Below are 15,603 nucleotides of genomic sequence, written 5' to 3' on the forward strand. Positions count from 1 at the left end.
AAACATGTTAATACTGTTGTAGAGTCTCAAATTTAGGCCCAAACTGTTGAGTGCTTTGCTCAACAGACTGCATCCTTTGCTGACCTGGTGATGTTTCCCCAGCTCCAGCCTCACAAGCACCAGGCCTGTGGATAATAGAGGGCTGTGACTCCAAGTTGGTTAATTAATGGCCTTCCATTATTTTGTACTTCGAATGGCATGCTTCTAAACAAGCTGTCAAACCTGGCAGCTAAACCTCTCTTCTTGCTGCCTGAGAACTCAGTTGGCAGGAGGAAATAAATAAAAAGAAGAGAAATGGTTTTCTGTCATCTCAGCACAGAACAACATGGTGCTCTGAACTAACACTACACCATTAACAACCCCAGCACTAAACACAGCTGTGTGTAAGCAAAGCATTTCTACTTTTAAGTTCCAAATACTGTGGGCTAGCTAAAATTTCTGAGTCTAAATCTTCCATTTGTGATGCCCTCTTTCACTCACAGCTGGAAGAATGCACACAGCTTCTCCTATGGAAGGAGGCATGGGCACACATGTGCGGGACACACATGCAGTACACATGGCTACTGGTTGGTGAACACACACGAAATACTATGGGTGCAAAAATCAGAACACATTTTCTATTGGAAAAGACTAAGTCTAGATTTAGACTGATGGAAAACTAGTGCTATGCTGATGGCTCACTTAAAGAGAAGAGAAAGAAAACCTGAGTTCTCAACATTCCTCCAATCTTGTAAGCCAACAGCTCTGCAGCCTTCTGTAAGTAATGCTGTGTATTTCTCACCCGCAACTGAGGAAAAGGGATCATGAAAACAAAGTGACATTTACACAAAGTATGGGATTGCCTACATTCCAGTACACAGCATAGCAATTCTCACTTCTGTTGGTCTGTCCTCTTTGGGGGGGTTTCAGGAAATGTCACTGGAAAGGTGCAAATTTCAGGGAGAAAAAAGCACTGAAGACTGCATCAGCAAGTGTGGTAAATGTACACAGAAAAGAATGCAAATAAACAACCTGTTTTAACTACTCAAGGTTTAATCTTGACCACAAGTGCTGTTTCAGAAGAGCTAATTTCTTCTCCTTCACTGCCTGGATATAAACAAAAGAGAGGAAATGGGCACTTAGTTAATCTCAGTAATAATTTCCTAGTAAATTGACTGGGTAATTGGAAGCCTTATAAACTACATGTATGCCTTTATTTTGCAGAGTGTGGTTCCCAGCTATGCCATTTTCAATGTGAAAGAGTCACAGCTTTGATACATCAATTGCAGCAGACCAAGTGCAGAAGATAAAAGTGTTCTCTAATCTCAGTGGAGAGACTCCCACACACATTTGCAGGCATTAGACTTGACTGTCCCAGCAGGGACACGCTCTGACCCAAACAGCCCTTGCACGCATCACAGCACTTGTCCAGCAGCATTCTCGTGCTTGGACACTGGAGCTCCCTGGGGCTTTGAGACAATTTCAAAGGCTGGGAAACTGGATTTTTTGAATACCTGATAAGCCCATCACAAGGCATTGCTGTGAATGAAAGAGCAGAGAAGAAAGTAAATGCCCAGCTTAAGTAAACACACAGTCCCTCAATTAAGTGTGCCGGAAAATGATCCCAGGCTTTCTCTCTGTCAGTGATAAATACCATCCTCACCATGATCCCAGTAGTACAACAGAGAATAATAGATGATATGCAACAACTGTCATATGTATTACAAAATATGTATCCACTTCATATAAAACAACATATGCTGGTTTTAGAGACTTTGGGTTTTACACAGAGAGGTGATGTACAAGGAGACAAACTGAAACCAAATTGCTTAATTTATTTGCTCACTTATTTTCTTAGAAGTTATGTTCAAAGGTGTCCAATGAATCGTTTAATCTGACCTACTACATACCATAGGGCAAAGCAGCACTTAATGTCCCCATAACAAAATTTTTAGCATTCCCTGTTTGCCATCAAACAAACAAACAAAACTCCAACACATCCCCCAAAACCCCAAACAACAACAGTAAACAGAAAAAAACCCACAATCTTTTTCATTTTTCTGGTTTTCATCTCTAAACTGTCCCAGGCCCTTTTTCTGAAATCTTTCAAATATTCCATCAAGAGTTTCGTCTAAAATCCATGCAACAGCAGCAACTGATGTGCAAAATCAGCTGCAACTGTCATATAAGTAACTGGCCACTAGAGGGATTTCCTAAACGAGATAAAGGTAATCAGCTAATTTCCTCTTGGAAAAACTGAGACACTAGTTCTGTCTCATTCGAAAAAGTTACTCTCCACTCTCAAACATCTGCCAGTTTCTCAGTCACTGCCTGGGAAACTGACAGAGCAGATAACAGGGTTTCTAAGCTTCGTGGCCACTGAGGATGTTTTCAGTTAGCAGCCCATTTCTCAGGCTCCAAACCTAATCACCAGACAGAGGGCCAACACCTTAACAAACCATTTCGGCATAAACTATTTTTGCACTGTAACAGTTGAGTAGAACTTTTGTTTTAAAATGTTTCATTAACCTATTCAGATCCTGCAACCTGATACAAGATCCTGATGCAAGCTGAAATCTCAGATTCTTTGGCTCCATGTTTGGTTTCTTCCAAGTATAGTCTTAACTTCTAAGCCAGAGTTAGCACAGCTTTATAGCTCTGTGTTGTCTGTTCAGGAGACCTGGAAGAAATACATCCTCCAGAACAGAAAAGTCTGGAGTTTGGTCCAGCTATGTGCCTGAACTGTTACAACCAGATGTTTCTATCTATGAGCTGTCCCAAAAGCATATGTGTAGTATGCAACTTGGACTCACGTTCCTCAGTAGCAACAGGAACTGGTCAGATTTGTCAGGCAGGCGATTACTGCTCTTAGATATAATACACAATTACTTTTCCTTTGAGATCTCACTCTATTGGAGAGGTAAAAATAATTGAGACTTCTCAGCAAATCTCCTCTGTGGTACACTGAATTTACACTTGCTAACACTTGTGATTTAAATCTATCTGCTCTGCAGTGCCTGGGCACTCTGCATTCAAATAAGGATGCCGTCTATAATCCAAGTGTAGCAATAAATGATGCACCTTGCAGCAGACAATATAGCAAACCTGAAGGTGACTGAGGCTCTCCACAGGTAGCAGGATCAACCAATACCACTGTACTGGCTTTACAATATGTTGGAGGGTAGAGAAGAAGTTACGGCCTTCCTCAGCCCCAGACTAGCTTTGAACACATATTCCTCCCGCCTCAAATTTGCATCACATTTATAGACAGATGTGATGTTTGTAGTGAAAGCTGCTGGAAACACCATTGGTAGCAGCTTGATTCTTGTTCTATAAACCAAAGCTTCCTTCAATACTCAGGTATTAGCAAAAAAATCCTGGCAATGGCCTTAGCCTGTGTGAAGTCAGAGCACGGTTCTGCCAGCAGACAGCTGTGAGCTCACTAGTCTGAAATAACAACTCATCGACAAGACTTTTTGTGGAAGCAACAACTAACTTGTTTGTGTGAGAAAAAAAAAGGGGGAAGGAGGGAGCATGGAAGCGTGTGTGTGCGAGGAGTGATAAAAACATGTATCACAAGCCCACTCCCTCACTCCATGACTTAAACAATTATAATTTGCACTGAAATCCAGGTTTAAGGAAAAAAAAAAAGGCTTTTTAAAAAAATCATAAATTAAGAAGGTATTGAGCAGCAGTGACATTTTCATATTCCAGTCACACACACTGAGCTTTTTTCAGATTAGAGTTTCGAAAAATGAGTGTAGTTAAAATGACAGCCAGAGCCAGAGGGGAAAAAAATATATGAAGAGGAGAAAGACATAAAAGCAATTATTATTCTCTGCTAAACTATTTAGAAGAGTCCGGATCAGCTTCTCCATAAGCCTGGAGCCAGTCATCTCAGACAACTAAATAGAAACTCCATCCAGAGCTTCCTACTGAAGAAGCATGTATCATTTGGAGCAAACACCAGCAGCATCCAGAAACTGATTTATGTGAGTGAGTCAAGTAAATTTAATGGCATAAGACTGGGAAAACTGAGCATAGTGCTGGTCTACTACTCTGTTGTTCCTTGCTTGGTTACAGGAACTGGTTATGCTGATGCCTCTTCCCAACAGCTACCAGGACTGCACATTTCATTTCAGGCACAAGGAAATTTCAAGCCTTTTATTTTGCAAGGAGAACATCAGGCCTAAGACACTACCAGCCCCTGGCCTCTTCCTCATTTTGTCAGCTCCATAGAACACTTTTGGGTGTGGAACAGTTGCACTCTCCATCCTTGCCCCTAAAATAGACACTAACAGGGTATACATCAACAGCACAAAAAAGCATACAGGACTTGGCTCCTATCAGCAACAGGCCTCTTTCTAAACCTCCAGGACTTGAATAATATGCTCGTATTTCAGTTTGAACCAGCCTGAAACTCCCAAGACCTAACCCTGACGTATACTGTTCTGTACAGCAAAAAAGAACATAAGGAATTCACTTCTACCAACATCTCAGCTCCATCTGACAGCACTGAAGAAGACAGAACCAAGCCAAACTATGGAAGCTATAGAGTTCCAGGCATTAATTCCAGCAGTATTACCAGAAACCCCATACATACACTAATAGTTAATAAAATACCAAGTCAACACCAGCTTTCTTTCCAACTCTGCTGGTCACACAGAATCCAGCAACAATTCAGATTTCCAAATCTTACTCCTATCCACAATAACCTAAAGAATCCCAGGGGGAATCACTCTGTGTAACACACATTCCACCATTACAAGCCCCTTTTCTCCATCTGTAGGATCTGCATAGGTCAGAAATAACTGGAGTTCTCAAAGTCTTCCACTCCCAAGATGTAACTTCAATTCAAAGCCTCATGTAGTAAGGGATCATTGTCATAATGAAAGATTACCAGACTTTGGTCCTTACTGACACCACTCCTTCTCCTTACTGACACCACTCCTTCTCCTTACTTTTTAAGTCTGGACAAACATAAATCAGTAAAAAATGTCCCTCAACATTTGGTTTTAAAAATCCGAAAACTAACCTCCAAGCTATTCCAGCTGTAGTACAAAGAGGTCCTTCCTGTATATCAGAACAGAATACATAGCTGCTCACTGACACCAACTCTCTTTCCATCTCCTGTTGCTGTGTTTTACAAGATCTGCAACTGCCTCAAACACTAGCCTCAATTAGAACTACCAGACCCATCCAAAAAAGAACACACTGCATTGACAAATGCAGAACTAAAATAAGTATAAAGGCTATTGCTTAAAAACCTAGCAATAAGATGCGGCTCTTGAACCAGGATTTGGTTGGAGTTTGTAATATAAGCATTCTAAGACACAGAAACCTCCTCAGATGATAAAAGAAGGGCATAACACCTTGGTCTCCACTGGGCAACAAACCCCTTATTTCGGCAGCAGCAGAATCCAGCAGTTACCCAAGTGCCTGGACTGTTAAAATTTCCTAGCCATAATCAGAAATAATGGATAAGCTGTATCATAAAGGAGAACATAAGGTGCTGCCCTCCTGCTGACCACAGACTCCTTTCCAAGCCTGCAGGCTGCATTGAATTCAACAGCCTTGAAACACTATATTCTCCAATTATGCATAATCCCCTGACCCACCCGTAATCCTCCTTGCACACAGTAGAGCAATCTCAAAAGTAAAACAGAGCATAAGGCATCATCCCCCAATGGCAACAGCTTCCTACCCACATCTGTGGGCCCTGAACAATTCCAATAAACACTGGTTCTGAAGTTTGAATTTTGTATGCCCAAACCCTACCACCATCTCCATTGCTAGCCACAGGAGCACTTCTCACAGTAACAGAGAAGCTCAAGCTCCTGACCCCTATCCCTGATCCACAGAGATTTCTAGAGAAATATCGAACTTCTCCTCTGGTTTTTGTGCCTTTTCAGGCTTTATTTTCTAAATCCTAACACCAACCCCAATTTCAGTTATCCCTGCAGGAGAAATTCCCAAACAGAATACTAGTCTGAATCTAAGGCAACATTTTTACCAAACAGTAGTTGATATCAGGGACTCATTCCTAAACTATTAGGCCCTCAGCAAGGTAAACAAGCTTCCCAAACCTTTCTTCCTAAACCTTAAGCTCACCCCACCCCTAGGGACTAACCTGAATCACAGCCAGGAGATGGGTCTGTACAGAAAACTTCATGCAGACACTTCAATGAGCTTCAACAGTCTCTAATGGGACAGCTTTCTTCTCACTGGTTCTCCAGATCTTATTTGTGTTCTGCAATTGCAGAACCACCACCAAAGAGCCTTTGTAATGTTGTCAGAATACCAAGTTTCCAGCCTCTCCCTCCTTGTGAGTCTTTATCCACTATTCTTCCAAGGGGGTCTCTAGCCATATCTCCTTCATTATAACGCAGGGGTTCAGGACCTTTGTTCTGGACAGTCTCTCTGAAGATCCTTTTTTTTCACTTTGCTTTAAATACTTTTGTCACTCTCCTGGTGAGTTATGGAGTCAGTTACAAGTTCTGGTTAGACTATAGGAAGGGACATTTCATTTTAGAAGAATTTAAGAGCAAAACCACACCCTCAATAAACCTCAAGGGGAGTTAATAGCATTAATAGGCACACCAGCTTCCAAACTCCACGGAGCAGCAAATCTGCAGCTGTAACTCGGGATCCTGGGATTTCACACTGAAGATGGCACTAAAAATAGGTACCTTGGGACAGTACCCCACCCACCCTCCATCACTCCTCTCCATGGGCTGTGTCACTGTTGCAGCATTTATTTATCTTCACACACTGAGCTGCAGCTGGGAGGTATAACTACCCCAAAAGGTCACTTCCCTACTGGCAAGCAGCAAGATGAAGCAGCCAAGGACCACACTCCAGCATGCATCACGGAAAACAGCTAACCAGCTGCAACAAGCTGAGGCAGTGCAGCCAAGGTCAGTGCCATATGCACCTGTTTTCTCCGCAGCAAATATTAAATCACCCTGGCTCTTTTCCAATGAGCTTTTAATCTCACTTAAACACATTGGTTTGTTTTTCTTGATACAGAGATGACATAACATCCCTGCATCCTCACATAAACCGGTAAGCGATGACAGTTGAAGGGGAATAGTCTTGCTGCAGTTTCATAGTCCACATTCCTCTTTGCCCCCTAGACATAAGCTATAGGAATGGAAAAGGTTTCTCATCACTTGTCTTAATGCTCACACTTCCTGGTTAACCTTTTTCTAGGACTTGCCAGAAGATGGCTTTCGACTATCTAACAACACAGTGCACGCAGTAGTCTGACTACGGGAACTTGCTTATGCTCACTTGGCTGAAGTCTGGCGGGGATAGATTCAAACCAATAAACTGGAAAAGAAAAAAAAAAGAGCATTCAAGCATTTGCATTTGTCAGAGTTCAGCATTTAACTTCCACATCACAATTAGCAGTTCAATGTATGAATGCTGGAAAACAGCCTTTTCCTCCAATTTTCCTGAGTACCTTGTAAGGCCAAGAATGATTGAAAATACTGAGGAAATAAGTAAAAAAACCAGCCTTAAATTCCTATTCTATTCCCAAAGGTACCATGCAGCATTCATTTTAAGAGCAGCTGTTAAGCAAGTAGCAAAACCAAGATTCTGATCTGCGAACTGAAGAGATAAACCAGCTGCTATCAGGGTCAGGATATAAACTAACACTTCACACTTATTGAACCTAGTTTTTGCCACTGGGCAAAATTCAAACCAGACTGCAGCCATGCATAACCTTTCCTCTGCAGAGGGATCAAAGAGCAAAAATAAGCAAACAATCCTTCTAGAATTAAAGGAAGTCTGTACCCTGAGGAGGGGGAATAATAAATCATATTTTTCTACCTTCCAGGGAAAAAAAAATCTTAAGGAAAAAAAATAAATCCTTATAGGAGCTGAAGCCTTACAAAACTAATGTGAAAGAGCTTATATGAGACCTACCATGGCACTGCAGTTTACATGGACTCCCACTACCTTCTGCTTTGGCATGCAATTTAGATGTTCGTGAGCCCCAGGGCCCAAGGTGGGGACAGCCTTAAACTTGATGCATTTTCTGGTTCAGATCAAAACCTGCTTATTTTTAGAAAAGGTGAGTTATTCCTATCAGTGCACACAGACAGAACGAAAGGGAAACACAGAAACCTGTACTACAACCACATGGGCACCAGGGAAATACTGAAGCTGACATCTCCAGCAGTGACAGTGTTTTAAGAGTCCCTGGAAAAGGAAAAAGGACAGACTTTGTTGTAAACATATTCCCATCCCAAAACAACACCATAGGCTTTCATGCTGTTTTACCTGACAGTATATTTACACATTAGTAAAGGGGAAAGACATATTGTCTACATAAATAACTGGTCAGAATGAAAGCAGAAGATAAATCACCCTTCACTCCTTAATAAGGAGGTTATTTACCAGTATGTCTTACAGTTATCTCAAATAAACCCAAAGAAACATAAGAAATACTGTATTAATGTAATTCTAGTCCTCTGCAGTGAAACTCCCTATCCAGTCTCTGGTACAAAATTAAATCATTCATTTAGCAGTGCCATATGTGTCAAGAAGAGGATCAACATGTTACACTACAAAACATTATCACGACCAAAATGACTCTTAGAAAACTTTGGTATATGATTTCAAATGGATTTTGGGCACTATAGTAAGCTAGAAAAAAATTAAAATCACCACATATTTATTGAGTCCTCCATTAACTTGCCAGGAATAAAACCAGAGTCATTCTACAGTAATAAAAGACCAAGGTGTCCAAGGACACTGATGGATAGATATCCATGCGCACATGTGCACACATGTATAATGGAAACCAATCATTTCTATGTTTAAAACCTGGATTCAGGCCCCGAAAGGAGCAAATACTGAAGTTTCATTAAAAATAAATAGATAAACTTAAAAGTCCCTTTTTCTTTACTGATAAGCCTATTAGCAGTGCCACAAGCCTGTCTGAAGGAACTGGACATTCTGACAGAAGATGGCAAAAATCCACCCTGTAGTGAAAATAAATTTTGTTCCTGTAGCCTGAAGTTTTTATGCATGTGGGCCCCATTTAGATATAATCGACCCTTGGCAATGAGGATCATCAACGTACATTATGCTTCAATAAAATAAAGGAAATGAGATGCACATAAACATGCTGAAATAATATTATGTCTGAGATATCATTCCACAGGAAGGAAATTCCAGGTTCTGACAGACAGCACCCTGCATCAGCTCAGACGTCTTTCTACTCTGTAGCCCATATGGTCTTTAGGAAGTTCCCCAGGACCAAAGAATGACAGTGAGCACTGGCTATGGGCAGCTCCCATGTGCATCACAGATCTATTTTTAGAGAATCCCGATCTGGTATGTGAAGACTTTCAGTTTCAGGGGACTGAAACAAATAATTGCAGCTGTTGTGATACTTTACACAGAAGATCAAAAACACCCTTTGATCTATGGTTCATCCTGACAGGCAACAGAACTAGCTGTCCTGCTATCCCCTCCAGTCCCCCAAGTAGAAGCTCCTTCTTTTCCTGTCCGAAGGCAGGCCCATGCCATACCTCCCAGGAGCCAACTACTCTCCAGTTAAACACCTGCGGTTTCTTCCTCAGGAGTCCGATTAGCAGTGACCAGGGACCCTTCCTAAAAAAAAAACCCACACTCAATTTAGCAGAAAGAACATAAAAAAGCAAAGAAAGCTACTGGAACAAAAACTACTGGAACATCAAATCTTTGTGCAAGTCTTGTCTTTATCCCAAAGGTTTTCCCCCCGATAGACCCACCCTCAGCCAACAAAGTTTCCAACACACTCCTTGCCAGTGACTACCTCACAGGAACAGGTTGGCCAAAGATTATGGAGTCTCTCTCCCCGGAGATACTAAAAACTTGAATTCAAATGGTACTTGGCAGCCTTCACCTGAGCCTGCTTTGAGCAGGGGTTGGGACTAGACAATCTTCAGAGATGCCCTCCAAACTTAACCATTCTAAAATATCCATGCATAAGACCTGGGATACTCCAATTGGAGAAGCACTGAGAAAGGGAAGATGCTTTTGTCCCTGTAATTATGGGATGACAGCAAGAATTAGGCAGGCTTCCCCTGAACCAGGCCTAACTGATCCCTGCTTCCAGATTCGCCAGAAGTTGAGCTGCAATAGCTTGTATGCTAGGAACATACAGGTGAAATTGGCATTTTTTAAGGGGCAAATTAACTCCAGCACTTTACAGCCAACACTGGTTGCGGGTGGTCCTTTGACATATTCCCACAGCTGCCTTCCAATTCTCCCACACTTAAACAGGCCTCAAAAGACATGACAGTACACAAGTGCACTTGACAGACACCACCTTAGTCTGGATGGGGAATCCCAAACTGGGGCAACAGGCAAATCAGGGATGAAGAAGTATCTTGCCCCAGGCAGGAATGAATTGGATGACACCTTGGGGCCTTTTCACCCCTACTTTTTACATATTATAAAAAAAAAATAAATAAAAAAAATTCTTGAAAACTAGTTCTCCTTGAACTGTCAAAGCATCCAAAGTCTTATAATAAACAACAGTCTCTGATATTGAACTTTGTCCTGCTGGTTTTTTGTGACGTCTTTCTGACATCTAGCTTCTAAACACAACACCTGCATTACAAGGCACCAAGCAGACAATTACACAAATGACAGGCACAGACAGACAAGCAATAAAAGGGCAGACCTCTCTCCAAACATAATTGACAAAAAATAGCAGAAAAAGTAATGGCTGCATTTTCAGAGATACATAGCATGTAGGATTCAAAAATAAAATTAAAAAATAATAAAAAACCCACAAACACACGGAATGTATTATATTCACTAGTCTTACATAATTCCTACACATTTCAAGCCATATTTACAATATAATCCCCTCACCTCTAGAGGGCTACTTATTCACTTTATGAAAGATCCCAATACTCACATTCATGTCTAGTATAATGTGTGGGACAAGATGGTCTTTAATGGCATCAAAAAGATATGAGAATCTGTCAATTTGTGAGCACAGTAGGAAAAATAAAGAAACTACTGCTACCGAGTAAACTGCCATCACACAGCTGATGCTGCTCCTATCATTCCTCTACAGAACAGCAAAGATTTTAGTGGAAGAATAGTTCAAGTTTTGCCACGCAGACCTCAGAGAGGCACAGCAGTAATTTTCAGCTTCCCTTCAAAGGATTCTACTGAACAATTTCATGATGTCATTTGCTTAAGTTTGCCAAGACTTAGATGAGGGTGACAGACCCAAAAGACAACAAAAAGTGTTATTGCAGATATTGGGATGGAATAATTTCTATAGTTTTCCCTGATTTTCCATTTCCTACATAAATTTAATGCACTTCAGTGTAAAAGAGACCACAGTAAGAATCAAGAAATGTCAGTTATGAATACTATCTCTAGTCTTAATAAATTCAAGAATCTTATGTAGGTTACTTCCATTTTCTAGCTGCAGAACTTGGGGAAGAAAGTTTAAGTATTTTATTTCCATTTTTTCTTCTGATGTAGTCATCCAAATGTAAGTTCATTGGAAGAAAGTCTCTATGCATCTTGTACAGCATGAACATCACCTTAATCATAACTCCAAGGCTACGCAAGTCCCATCTCACTCTTAGGCCCACTTGGTCCATGTTATTAAAGCTATATAGTAAATAAATTCAAACATCTACAAATATGAATGGGAAACTGAAATCCCACAAGTTTAAATGACAAGCCTGATTTTCCAAACCCCAAATTTTAATATTGCCATGTGGAACTCTCAGCACAACAAACAAATTTTAAATAGATGCAAAACACCAATGGACTGAAGCAACAGACAAAGCCAGTGGACTGGAACTTCAGCATTCCTAAGTGATTAATACTGACTATGAAGATTAAAGTGACTTTGTTACACAAATGGAAACAAGGACAGAAAACAGCACATTTGAAAGCAAATGCTACCCAGTGAGTAATAACACCCATCACAAAAGTTTCAAATGATCCCTGCATCTTACCAGAAACTGTCCTCTATGCAGAATTTTTCACATTTGAAAAGTAAACTGTTGAAGAATAAGAAAATCCTCAGATACAGTATCACCAGCTAGTTCTAGACTAATAATATGTAATTATGAAAGTTAATTATTATACTGATCTCATCAGCATCTATTTTCATCTACAACTACTTCTTATATGTTGAAACCATACACTCACTGGAGCCAGCGTTACAGTATATCCACCGATCTCTCGTTTGGGATTTAGTCCAGCTTTACACCAATCTCACCTATCATTTCTATATTATTATTTCCAAAATATAAGCATACTCTGAGCTGCAAAGCAGACCCAGGTTTTCAAACACAAAAGAACCTAATTATTGCTTCCAAGCACCAACTCATTCATGCAGACACTTAATCCCCAGGTCTTTTCACATGAGGGGGCAGATGGGCCACAGCTATGAACTATCAGGTATTTAAAGATGAAATTACAGACAACTTTGCTATATTGTCACTTAATCTGAGGCTAAGAAAAGTGTAAACCAATGTGATAAACTGCTGAATACACATACTTTCACTTTGCCCACTACAGCCAAGATGAGCCTGTCTGACAAACACTCCTTACCTGTCACTGAATGAATGTCATTGAGTCAGCATAGCTAATGTTCAAAACAAAACAAAACAAACAAAAACCCCAAACAAAAAACAAAAACCCCACAATCCCAAACCATCCAAAAGTGGCTTGGGGCATGCTGACTATCACTTCCAGCTCTCTTTTTTCCAACATAAAGAAGAACATTTTTCCCTCCCTTTGCAGTTGTCTAACATCAACACAAACAATAGTGCAAATGTGTCTAACGTGCACAAGATTCCTAACTCAGTTGGGCTGGGTTCGCAGCACAGCCTCATAGACACAGCCCTGGGAAAAGCTCAGCCCACACCCCAGTAAACACTCCAAGCACAGCCACATAAGGAGCGTTACTAGAAGAACTTTCCCTAGCTGAAAAACATGTTAACATAGATCCAATAGCCATGTTTTCTTAAGGCTCTCTATTGTTGCTGAGCATTAGCCTATTTCTCACAGTGTTACACATTTTTGAGCCAAATGCTGGCTAGGGTTTCCACAAGCACCTGAGGAGAGGACTGTGACCCCTTCCTCCTTTGCCAGAGGGGCAACTGTCATCTCCAGCATTACTGTTCCACAGCTACACATGCACCAGCTTGAAGAGCAGAGGGAACCTGGGTACTGCTGGTAAAGTAGGGAGTCTTTGCTGTTCCCACCTCAGTGGCTGGTACCAAAGGCTCACAGACAGGCTGGCTGTGGCCAAGTCTACCCCAGCAAGCTAAGCAGGGCCAGCAGAGAGCACTGTTTCACAGAAATTCACACCATTATATTATTAGTACAATCCTAGGATGATCCATTACCTGGATGAGCCTGCACCCACGCTGATATGCTGACAAAAGGATGGCTGGGGTTAATACAGGCCAGTGACCATCCCCAGGAGGCAGTTTGGATGCAGCTTCCCAATTCTTGGGGGGTGAAGGAAGAAAGAAAGGAAGCTTTTAACTGAAGGGACTTGAGTCACAACACACTGGTTGCCCTCAGACCAAATGGCCTGTTCAATTCATTAGTAGCGAGGAAGTCCTTCCGAGGTTGGCAACTGAAGAAGTCAGAATTAAGACCAAAGGGAAGAAGAGAGCATGAGATTGTCTAGCATACACCTTTTGCTCAGTTTCAGGCTAACTACGATGAAGATTAATTGATACAGGCTACAAAAAGAAAATTTAGTGTCTGCTTCAAAATCATTCATTGCCTTTTAACCCATCTTTACTGTCACTCATAAAACTTCCACACTAGAAATCTGAGGAATCCACTGCTGAATTTAAACCCTTAAGCAATACAGAGAGCATATGGGAGTTAAGAGATTATATATGTTTTTAATTTTACTTTCCAAGACCTACACTTAGGCTTTTTAAAATGCTAACTTACTCAAGAAAACTTTCAAGTAGAATGTAAGTGGCAATGTAGCAATGCAACTTTTTGCCACTTCACTGCTCTTCACACCAGGCTATCCCAGTAATGCAACACCACAGGGACACAGGTAAATCATGGAATTTATGTGTTGAAAGGACTCATCAGGCACAAAGTCTGAAGTGAAACGCGTTTCCAGAAATAGATTGTATTGTTTCTTTTGTTCTCAAGAGACTTGATAGATACCATACGTGAGCTTCCTCTTGGTGGGTACTTTGTGTCCTGAACATTCCAAGCACTGAAAATGCTCAGGTCATACTGGGCAGCTGAAGTGAACAGGACTAAACCTCTCCAAGGAATCACTGCCTCCTACAGGCACTGATCCATCTCTCCGGCAACTCGGAGCACCCACAGAAGTTGCTTTTCAGCAGCCATGACATTCTAATGATTCTAATTTTATAAAGCTTGGCATTTTCAACAACAGATTTTCCAGTTCAACCATGCCTTGTGTCTGCATGCAGCCCTCCTAAATGGGGTGATATTCTTATAAGAATTTTAGCATATTTTAAGTTATCTTACACTTGGTATTATTTCATGAACAGTCCCCACAAACACTTTCACACAGTATTACAGAGACCTTAAGTAAGGATAAAGGAAGCAATGTACTCAAAATGCTCTGCTCGACTTCAAAAAACCCCAAACTTACTCTGCACTTCTACACTGCGACACATTTCAGAATCCACCCCTGCTTTGGTGATCAGGTCTGCTCTTATTGTGTGTTTTATAACACTATGTTTTATAAACACCAAGCTTTGCTGAATCCATGGTACAAACCACATGTAGGTTCAGGTAACATCTACTCTTACATGTGTCTGCTGTGATGAAATCCAAAACAGCCGAATTACTGTTAATATCAATGAAACAAGAGTCACGGACCTACGCAGATGAGTCCAGCATTCAGTCACTGCCATATGCCAGCTTGTATTTCCACAGTCACATTCAGGATGATATCACAATCTGGTTTGTGCACCCTAAATTCAAAACCGGAGGGGGGGGGGGATGGGGAGGGAAGCAAAGAGCCATTCACTGATTATACCAGCCCATGTTTTCTGCAAAGACCTGAAGAGTTCTTGAAGATAAGCAACAGTCAGGTTCCTGAAGCAGGCACAGAAACATCTAACGCTGTCTGCTTAATGACACTTCAGTATCAGTGATGTGAGGGTCCTCCCCGCATTCCTTTATACAAAGTAAAACTGAACTTCAGTGACTTTTGAAGTTAACAGGAGTCTTCCCACTAACTTCAGTGAACTCTGTATAAGGCTCTACAGCACCACTTCTATTTTACACGATTACCACACTTGGGTCTTTCCAATTAACTTCTGTTCCTCTCAACATTTATGTCAGGCTGAAAGATGTTGGGTTGTTTTTTCCTTTTTATCCTTACGTAAAGGCAGACTAACCAGCTCCCATATTGGTCTAATTTCTCCATCCCGACACACATTGGACTGCCACCGCTGCCCCCATGCTGCGACTTCTGAATACATCTTTGAATCCATCTTTCAGACTACAGCCTTGCAACAATGCTCCTTTTCAATGCCCATCAGCACCTACTCAGCAGGGCTGCCCTCCAGCCCTGGCAAACCCTCACTATCTCCCCACAAAGCCCGGTATTTACCAGCCAGGGAG

At 41.3% G+C, this 15,603-nt stretch overlaps 1 protein-coding gene across 1 annotated transcript in view; it reads right to left on the bottom strand.

The window, feature by feature from the left end:
- Window positions 1-15,603, bottom strand: part of LOC136011808 (procollagen galactosyltransferase 2-like) — a 55,391-nt gene that overhangs the window by 38,784 nt on the left and 1,004 nt on the right. The window lies entirely within an intron of this gene.

This window comes from Lathamus discolor, chromosome 3 (genome assembly GCF_037157495.1).
Source record: "Lathamus discolor isolate bLatDis1 chromosome 3, bLatDis1.hap1, whole genome shotgun sequence".
NCBI classification, from domain to species: Eukaryota; Metazoa; Chordata; class Aves; order Psittaciformes; family Psittacidae; genus Lathamus; species Lathamus discolor.